General features: G+C 37.8%; 1 protein-coding gene and 1 long non-coding RNA gene across 3 annotated transcripts in view; both read right to left on the bottom strand.

Moving 5' to 3' along the window:
- The window catches only part of LOC146456096 (uncharacterized), a 12,060-nt gene extending 8,291 nt beyond the window's left edge, over positions 1–3,769 (bottom strand). Inside the window, exon 1 of the long non-coding RNA XR_014858879.1 lies at positions 3,579–3,769. This is a non-coding gene — a long non-coding RNA (uncharacterized LOC146456096). The remainder of the gene's footprint in view (positions 1–3,578) is intronic.
- Positions 1–10,000, bottom strand: part of LOC146456094 (transitional endoplasmic reticulum ATPase) — a 94,457-nt gene that overhangs the window by 23,158 nt on the left and 61,299 nt on the right. The window lies entirely within an intron of this gene.

The raw sequence follows: 10,000 nt of genomic DNA, 5'->3' as shown, positions 1-10,000 counted from the left end.
GCAATTTACGACTGTTTTTAAATGGTACGAATTTTAATCTAAATATGTCGAAAATCAAGTAAACTCTGAACTTGAATGCGACTCAATTAATGGAGGTTTTTTCACTCCACCATATCCTTTTCACGTGCAAGTACTCGTTAACGCAGAGCCCATTGGTTAATGAACAGTGCTAGCACCTGTCAACACGAATCTCATTGGATAGCCAATACTTGAACTTCGATCGCCGATATAGATCCACGTGATAAATTTTTACTTACGACATCTAATAATCTGTTGTTAAACATAAAACAAAGGGTGGTAAGGCGACTAAAGTTTTATGTCATGTACAGCAAACTATACTTCGTCAATTTCGCGATTTACGACTGCAAACAAACAGTACCAAGTTTGATCTAAACGAATTGGAAATCAAGTTAAAATTATAGTAGATAGTTGGCACATCGAAGTTCTTTCATTCTCCCATTTCCTTTTCACGTGTAAGCAGCCGTCAACACCAATTCTATTGGCTAGGCAACAGTGCTAACACGCGCCAGGATACACTTCATTGGCTAGTTAGCACTAGAACTTAAATCACTGACATCTCTACACGTGATAAATTTTTACTTGTTTTGTAAAACCAGTTTATTAAATTTCCATACTATTAATCTGATTGGTCTTTTTTTTCCATCTTCTATTGGTTAACATCTTCAAAATAAAATTTTCCTTTCATCCCATTGGAGCATTTCGATCCTCTTTTTTCGTATAAAAGATCATAATATAAAAGGTCGCTTCGTGAACGCACAAACACGCATTTCACCTTGTGTCAATGCTAGCTCAGAGGTATCCTTTGCGACAACCATGAATCAACTCAGACTGCAAGGTTATATTCATGAAGTCTCCGCTACAAAAAAAAGTAGAAGCAGATCTTTTCCATACTTTAACTTTTCCTTGCAAGTTGACGACAACGCCAAAAGACGCGCCGTTTGCTACGACACGGCGAAACACAAGTTGCTGAGAGAATACCAAGAGTCAAGGGAACCAGTGACATTGTCCAACTTCACCCTTAAAAGAAGTCTCCAAGAGGCATCGGAGGACGACATCATCGTCAACAAGAGAACCCGCATCGAAAGAGCGAACAACAACGATATTCCTTACGAGTATGATGAAAGCCCGTCATCCAGCGAACCACAGCCAATCACCATTGAAGAGGTTCTAAGCCTACAGGAAAACCAACTAACGTCAGTGAAAGGAACTTTGACTGTTCGCCCGGACTCCATTCAACAAGTACTCATGAACGATGGGCTGTTCATCCCTATGCTAAGTCGCTGTGCTATAAACGACAACACTGGTACCATCCGTCTTACACTTTGGGGCGATGCAACACAAGAAGTGACCAATCATGAATGTTACACAATTACCAACGTTCGCGTAAAGAAGTACGATTCCTCCAAGTACCTTACAACTACGCCCAGCAGTCAGATTACAATCGCAGGCGACCATTTTCCTCCCCCTACAGAGGAATTTTTCAGCAGCTTGTTTGACACCAAAACTATGGAGGTCGATAAAATTCGCCTGGCAGACAGCTTCAAGACCTGGTTGGCCTGCACCAAATGCAATAAACAAATTAGTGACCTAACGTCAACTAATGTCAACCTGATGAAATGTCCCACCTGCGGAGTGGTACAACCTGCGTCTTCGTGTCCAATTAGCGCCTCAATTCGCATTGCGGTGCGCGATGGCAAAAACCACGAACTCATCTGGTTGAAAGTCTTTAGCCCAGCGCTGAAAACCATGATGGAGCAGTTATCCTCTGACGTCACTCTAGAATCTCCAGAGGACGAAGTGTACAACCACCTCTTCGAATTGGAAAACTTTGCCATTGAATACAATGAGAGATCAGCCATTGTTAAGGACATTCGCTTTAAATCATAGTGTTGCTCAACAATCCATGTGAACATGAACATTATCTGGACATGCTTAATTTGTGTTTTTGAAGTTACCTTGTTTTTGCAAATTTCGAGAACAATCTTAGATGCCATTGAGTACAATGAAAGATCAGCCATCGTTAAAGACATTCCCTTTAAATCATAGTGTTGATCAACAATTCATGTGAACATGAACATTATCTGGACATGCTTAATTTGTGTTTTTGAAGTTGCCTTGTTTTTGCAAATTTCGAGAACAATCTTAGATGAAATCAACTTCTGTCTATTATGAGGCGTTTGTCATTTGATTACAAAAAAGAAGAATTATGTTACTAATTTACGGATGATAATGTTGAACCTTGATTTCGGGATTTATTATTGATTTCAATGAAACATCACTCATTGTAAAAGGCGTTCAGTTTAAATCATCGTTTTTTTCTTGAAGTGTTTTTATGAAGAAGAACGTTATTTGAACATCTTTAATTGGTGTTTTCCAAGTTCTTTTTGCAAGCAGACCTTATCAAAGTTTTTGACGCCACTTTGATGAGTAGCTAAACATGCTTGACGTAACAGTCTTTGTATAGAAATTTGATGTCAAATAATTTTCATATAACATCGCTTCTAAATTGGAAACTTTTGGCAATAAGAAAAGGATTAAAAAAAAAAAAACAAATCGGAGGAATGTAGTTGTGTCAGGAAGTGTCTAGTTGTATTTTGAACTTTCCATACATTTGTTCAAAAGATGACTGGACGCTTTCTGGCACAGCTACATTGCTCCAATTTTTTTCTTAAATCCTTTTCCTAGTGCTAAAAGTTTTCAATTTATGAATTTTTCAGAAGCGATGTTTTATGAAAATTATTTGACATCGGATTTTCTTACAAACACTGTTATTTCAAGCCTGTTTGCCTACTCATCAAAATGGCATCAAAAACCGTGATAAGGCCTAGTTCGAAAACGGTCTTAGTCACATAGAAAATCAACTGTTGTTCACATATTCAATTGAGTTACTTCATAGCGGATGATAGTGTCAAAACTTGGGTTTTAGGATTGCAGAAATAAAAACTGTAATGGCGAAATTTGTTGTCTTTCATGGTACTTTGAGCCCTTTAATAATATTATTAGAAAGGGGCAAAAGGGGGAATAGGTGAAAAAAAACAGGCTTTATCATGGTTTTTGACGCCATTTTGATGAGTAGGCAAAAACGGTTGAAATAACAGTGTTTCTATGGAAATCTGGTTTCAAATAATTTTCATAAAACATCGCTTGTGAAAAATTCATGAATTAAAAACTTTTGGCACTAGGAAGAGGATTTTAAGAACAAAATCGGAGGGATGTAGTTGTGTCAGAAAGTGTACAGACCTGGTGTTTTAAACTTTCCATACATTTGTCTGTATAGCAAATCAGCTGTGAACTCCTACTAAAAATAGTTTGCTGGAAAAAAATACAGACAAATGTACGGAAAATTCAAAACACGACTGGAGGCTTTTTGGCACAGCTACATCCCTCCATTTTTTTTTCTTAAAATCTTTTTAACAGCAACATTGAAATTGAAGCTTAGAATACATCAAAAATAAATCACTATATACAGTGTCTTTTTGAATCAAAATTAATCTAGAAATGCAGATAATATCCCCTTACTTTAACCTCTTAAGATAGTGTTGACTTTCATGCTTTACCTTCGTCTGCAGAGGGAAAATCGTTTCTCTGATACCTGTTCCCACCATCGTATTTTGGAAGATAAGGTGTTAAAGAAGCAAAATGAATGTTTTTTTTTCCAAAAAACATCCACTGAAGGCAAATTGAAGTCACTAGTGAGGCAAACATGACCCTTAAAATCGCCTTGTTTTTGTGCTCCTTTGGCAGCCATTTTTTTTTCTTGTTTTCTTGGTCAGCTCCGCTGAACATAAGAACTGGGAGACCTGGGGAGACCTTACATAACGAGGACGACAAGGACTGGAACCAGATTTCAAGGGTTTTATTAGCCTGCGTGGCAGTGCGTGGCAGGTGCTAGAAAGGGGAAGGGAGAGGGGAAAATTGGGTGCGCGAGAAACGAGCGGCGCGAGGGAGATGGGAAAAGGAAGCTTCCTTTTCCCCTTTCCCTCGCGCTGCACCTTTCTCGTGCGCCCAATTTTCCCCTCTCTCTTCCCCTTTCACGCAGGCTAGCTTTCCGAATTTTAAAGAGACTGGTGACTAATCTGCACGAAAAGGAGGTTACCCTGCAATAAAACAATGGCGGCCGAGGAAAAGAAACTCAGTGAGTGCTTTCTTTCTTCTTTTATTACGAGACTACTGATTTATTTTGTGCTAATTAGGTTTAGAGAGAGACACAAGTAGTACTGAATGACTATAGTCACCGAAAATTTTCTAATTTAACCTTTTACTTTGGTTTTGAGACAGAGAGCTTGAGAAAAGAAGTTCAGAGAGTACCGTGTGGAAAATAATGGTATCAGAATTAAGACAAGTGACGCCTTTTTCTAATTTCCTCGGAGTAACTATGAGGTTAATCGCTGGTGTAATTTGATAAAGAGACAAAATGGAAAAGACGGGTTTTCTGCCACACGTGGGACAGTAGTATGCGAGAAACATTTCAAGAAAGAAGACCTCAAAACGAGTTCCAAGTGGATCTAGGTACAAGCGCATAAACAACGCAGAGCCTGTTATTCACTCCTGGACGGAAAAGAAATCGCCTAGAAAGAGCCTAAACAAGAGAAAAATCCTGATCCGCGTTTTAGAGCAGAAGTTTACAGAAGGTACTCAATGCCAACTCTAATATCCTTACAACTAACAATAATAAAGTATTATGTTTTATACAGGGCAACCTACAATTCAGCACACTAATTTGGTGGAATGACTAATAATACATATTAGAGGACAATTCTCAGTTTCTGTTTATACATTTAACCCACCATTAAAAAATTGAATTGAATTGAAGTGAATTGTTATGATTTAGTCATTCAATAATTTTTCTATCAGATCCATTACTCTACCTGCAGTAAATAATCTGTTTAAGCTTTTATTTATAGCTCATGGTGTTGTTCTTCAGAAGTGTGAATACAACTTTATTTACTTGCAGTTGAGAGTGAATCTGAAGCACTGCAACAGGACCCACAGTCACTTGTTACTGAAGGGAAATCAGAAGTGTCATCTTGCGAATGCCAAACCATGAGGTCTCAGATCCAAGAGCTAAGGGAAAAATTTGCAGCCATCTGATGATATGTGTCAGAAACTGAAAAAAGAACGAACTTGTTTAAAGTACCAGCTAGATAAAAAAATTAGGGAAGATTTTGTAAATTACCTCGTCAGCTCTGACAAGATGTGCAAACACTACACCGGTTTTCCATCTGTGTTCAGATATAAGGCTGTATTTGATTATCTTGATCGTGGTGAAAAGGGAGAAAATATTATATTTGAGGCAAATTGCAAAGAGAGGGGGGATGACAGGAAAAGACCATGCATGTTGTCATCTTTTGATGGTTATCTATTGACACTCTGTCAATTAAGATGCAATATGAATCTGCAACACCTGTCTTACCTCTTTGATGCATCTCAGTCAACTGACAGTGCTACAATTATTACATGGGTAAATTTTATATATTTGAGACTTGGCATAGTTAACATCTGGCCAGACAGAACTACTATTAATGACAACATGCCCATGACCATGAAAGCAAGATTTCCATTTGTCTGTGTAATTGTTGATTGTACTGAACTTTATGCTGAAGTACCTCAATCACTTGTCATGCACAAGCTGTTATATTCTGAGTACAAGAGTCATGTGACTATAAAGAACTTGGTAGGTATTATACCTGGTGGGGGATTTATTTTCATTTCTCCAGTATTCCCAGGCAGTTATTTAGACAAAGAAATTGTCCTCCAAAGTGGAATTCTTAATCCATGTTTATAGGAAAAAGGTGATGTCATAATGGCAGACAGGGGATTCACTGTTCAAGATCTGTTTCAGCCCTTTGGGGTGAGCATGATCATACCCAATTTTCTTAAAGGTAGGGATCACTTTACCAAGGAAGAAACGGTAATAAATCAGCAGATTGCCAGTGAACAGATTCATGTTGAACTTCCATATCTTTGATAGTCCTATTCCTGTAACAATGTTTGGCTCTGTCAATCAAATTATTACTGTCTGTGCATTGCTTTGTGATTTCCAAGATCCTATCATTGCTTCAGAAGGAAACAAGTAATCTAGAAAAGAGTAAGTTATTCCCAAAATGATAGTCAGGCTTTTTCGTGGAAAAACAATGCACAGACAGTAATAATGTGATTGACGGAAAAGTCACTATCCACCAGGTGCCAGTTGTTCAAAGGGCGGATAATTTTATCCACTGAATAGCTTGCTATCAGGCAGATACAATGTGTGTAACATTTTCATGATAGTCTTATAATTTGTGAATAGAGTAAAAGCATATGTCAAATTTAAGAATGAGATTGTGTGCAAAATTTTGCAAAAGCATTGGTTGGAGTATATTTGCTCTGCTAGATAGCGATTTATCCAGTGGATAAAGTTATCCACTCTTTGAACAACTGGGGTCAAATGTAATTCATTGGTTGAAGTACATTTTATCAGCTGAATTGAGTTATCTACTCTTTGAACAACCAGGGCTAGACAGTCAATGATAAAATTGTTTAATAAGTTATGTTTATGTCTTACAGTCAAACATGAGTAAAAACACTTCATAAAAATACAGGAATTTTTACCATTAGAACTCTAAATCAGAAACTTTGTCAAAGATCTTAACCTTAAATTGGCCATTGTTTTAATACTGTGAACATTAAGCAATAGATTTTTGGCCAGAGAAGATAGTAAATGATTAAAGTAGAAATAATTTATTTTGGAAACCAAATTTTCCGAGTGATTCTGATCAAAGTAGATTCTCTCAATAACAAGACCTTTGAATGTGTAAACAATAAAATCACACCACTTACAACCAGAGTTTGCCAGCTGCATTTGCACTTGATCACAATAATAGTGGCTCTTATTTATGTGAATAGTCCCATCGTCTGAAACTGAGAGACAAAAATCTTCGGCAACATTTTAGCATCACGGGGGTCATAATCTTTGTACTCTTCTGCACACTTTGCCTCACAAAGTCCACAAGGGTGCTCACTGTAGGACAAATCTGTCACCCTGTCATCAAGAGTAGCACCATAGGTACAATTGTTTGGGTTAACTACAAATCCACATTTGTCAACTCTGACTGGTCTTCCAGAAGCCAGCATGTACTGTTCATACTTTTGGATAGCACTTGGCTCCAATTTCCGTTTCACATAACTGTTTGATGAACTTAATTCTTTGTTAGAAACATACCTACGGGCTAAAGATGACAACCCTCGGTCTGTCTTCTTTTCCTTTAAGTCCTTGCAAGAGGAAGCTGTAAACGTGTACTTTCTGACCTCGTACCATTTCTTACAACCAGACTGGTCTCAAGTTTCCTCCTGAAGACTCACGGCCTGCTCGGTTGTGAGTTTTAATAAATTTATAATGCCCTTCTCAGCTGAGCAAGATATCTGTCTCTCCAATTCATTTGTCCAATTTAGTACTTGAGTTAGGGGAAAGGCTGGATAAGTACCAACGGAGTTGCTTGTGGTACAATTGGTAGAGAGGTCAATTGAGCAGTAAACGTTAAACCAGGTTGGAAAGCTACGCAATGAAAACTTAACGGGAAACCAAGGGGAACGCTTCTTACTGTAATTTGGCAAAATCCATAGCATGCCTCTTTCATTAAGATAATAGATGCTGGAACAGGGCAGTTTTCCTTAATGAAATCTGCCTTAAGCTTTTTAACACCTGTTGGATCGAGAGATCTTTTTCGCTCGGCTTTTGCCTTAAACAGGGTGCTTGCTATTCCCTTTGTTTTCTTTCCTTTCCCATTTTGGTTTTTCTTGGGGGAACTGAAGGTGAGATCCATGATTTGCTTCTTTTCTATCCTAGCGCATCCCTTAGGTACCAACCATACACACGCTTTTGATATACATGGTTTATCCATGGGTAATTCTTTAGCTCCGTCTAAACTCCACTGAGGTGTTAGTCGCATCAGTGCATATGAATGGAAGCACAGACCTCCTGCGCCAGCTTCACAGAGACAATATGCGTACGTGTTCAATTTTCCCAGTCTTTCTGTTGAGCGCCAAACTCACCCATTGGATCTAAGATTTGCAGCACAAAGGCCTTTCATGTAGAAGTAGTGATCGTCAAATTTTGTACCGATTTGGTCAACGTCGATGACACTTTCGACAATAAACTGACTTGCTCTTGCAAAATTTTTGCTGGTAGTCGTAGACAATTTGAACACACACTTGTTTGATTCCCCAAAATAAGACGATATTTCTTTGTATCCAAGTAAACACGGGCATTTGCTCTAGTGATCTGGTCCAACCAGCACTAGCATCTTTGCTATAATCTCCTTTAAGAAAATTAGTCCTAGGTATCTCTTTTTCGTTCACTGGATCGGCACCAGATTGTTTGCAGTTTTCAATTACTTTGAAATCGATGTTCTCGACCTTCGCGCGCAGCCACTTCTTTGTTGGTGTTGGATCGATAACCTTACCATCCTGACCATTTTTAAAGTACTCAAAGATCCTGTGAATAAAAACTTATTTAAGAAGATCGATCGAAAAGGGGCAATATACAACAAAGCAATCGGCAAAAGGCAAAAAACAGGAACAATTTACCATACTGGATGTTTATTTTGTATCTCAACAATTATTTACAGTAATATGGCCCACTAGATTTTATTTTAAAGTGCATAAAGTGGTTTTTTCAGAAGGAAAGTAAATTTTATTAGAAGGCTTGCACTTTTGTGAAAAATTATCTTAAATTAACAAGAATTAACAGAAAATGATCCTTCTTATGTCGGCAACATTTCTTGAAAATTGGCCTGAAATAGAAGAAATCTCAAATTAGTTCCTGTAAAATTTTGAAAGTAATTGCCCCTCCTCATCCCACAGCATTTTGGACAGTTTATGTATCCCCACCTTGAGGTATTTAAAGAGCTTATGTGTCCTCACTCCAGGGAATTTGCCATTCTTTTTCAGTTTTTTTTAAAGGCTAATGCCTGGGTGGGGGGGGGGGGGGGGGGGGGAGGATGGGCACTTATGGAGTTGACTGATGCATTAATGCATTTCTCAAAAGTCCCCGTAACTTCATGAGCGCAGTAAGTGTGTTTGGCGATAAATATTTCTTAATAGAAGAGAATACTACTACTTTGAGTACTAAATATTTAAATCTTATAATCAATGTGATGAAAACATTGGCCAAAAACCATGTATGCAATGAAGGTGTTATTGACGAAAAAACATTTCAAAATCTACTTATTGGCTGTAGAAGGTTATGAGGACTTTCGAGAAATTGGATTTATTAGATGGGGAGATTTTGTCATCTTGCCCTTTTAATGTTGGTTCACAAAATTGGGTAGAAGAATTGCGGAAAACAATATTGAGAGCGGGGAGGAAAACAGCAGAGGTACATTTTAAGTTTGGTTCGATGTGAAGTGTCACAACTAAACTACACGTCTAGAACTGTGTTCAGAAAGGATGTTGAGTGTGCGGTGTTTAAAAATATCACATTGAGATAAATGGAGCATTTTTCCGCGCCGTGGAGGGTAATTGCTATGATAATCCCTTTTAAATTTACGAAATTGCTAGTTGTTTTTATAGTAGCTGAAAACGATTTGGACGTAAGCGAGCTGCTTTTGTAGTTTTCACGGCATTCTTTGATGTTTTCTTCCTGTATGATATTCCGTGACTTGTGAGTTGCTGAAATCTGTGGCTGTAAATATAAATTTCAGTGTCAAAATGTCTACAGAAAGTGAAAACAGTAAAATTTGTTAATTATTCGTAAAACACGATCTGCTATAAGGTATGCATGTACAATTGATTATATGTATATTCTAGCCGCAGTCGACGTCAGCCGTTTCAATACCGCAGGTTGGTATTTTTACATCAATCTTCGTAACATGTTACAAAGTTATGACTTTTGGAAATAGGTCTTCCCCAGGTTCTTAAAGCTGGTGTGGTTAAATACAGCAAGTGGAGGTGAAATACAAACTATATTTTTCTATATTTTGCTATTGTTATATAAAATACG

Source organism: Pavona decussata, unplaced genomic scaffold, assembly GCF_977016875.1.
Source record: "Pavona decussata unplaced genomic scaffold, jaPavDecu1.1 SCAFFOLD_261, whole genome shotgun sequence".
Lineage (NCBI taxonomy): Eukaryota > Metazoa > Cnidaria > Anthozoa > Scleractinia > Agariciidae > Pavona > Pavona decussata.
This window is presented reverse-complemented; position numbering and strand designations above follow the sequence as displayed.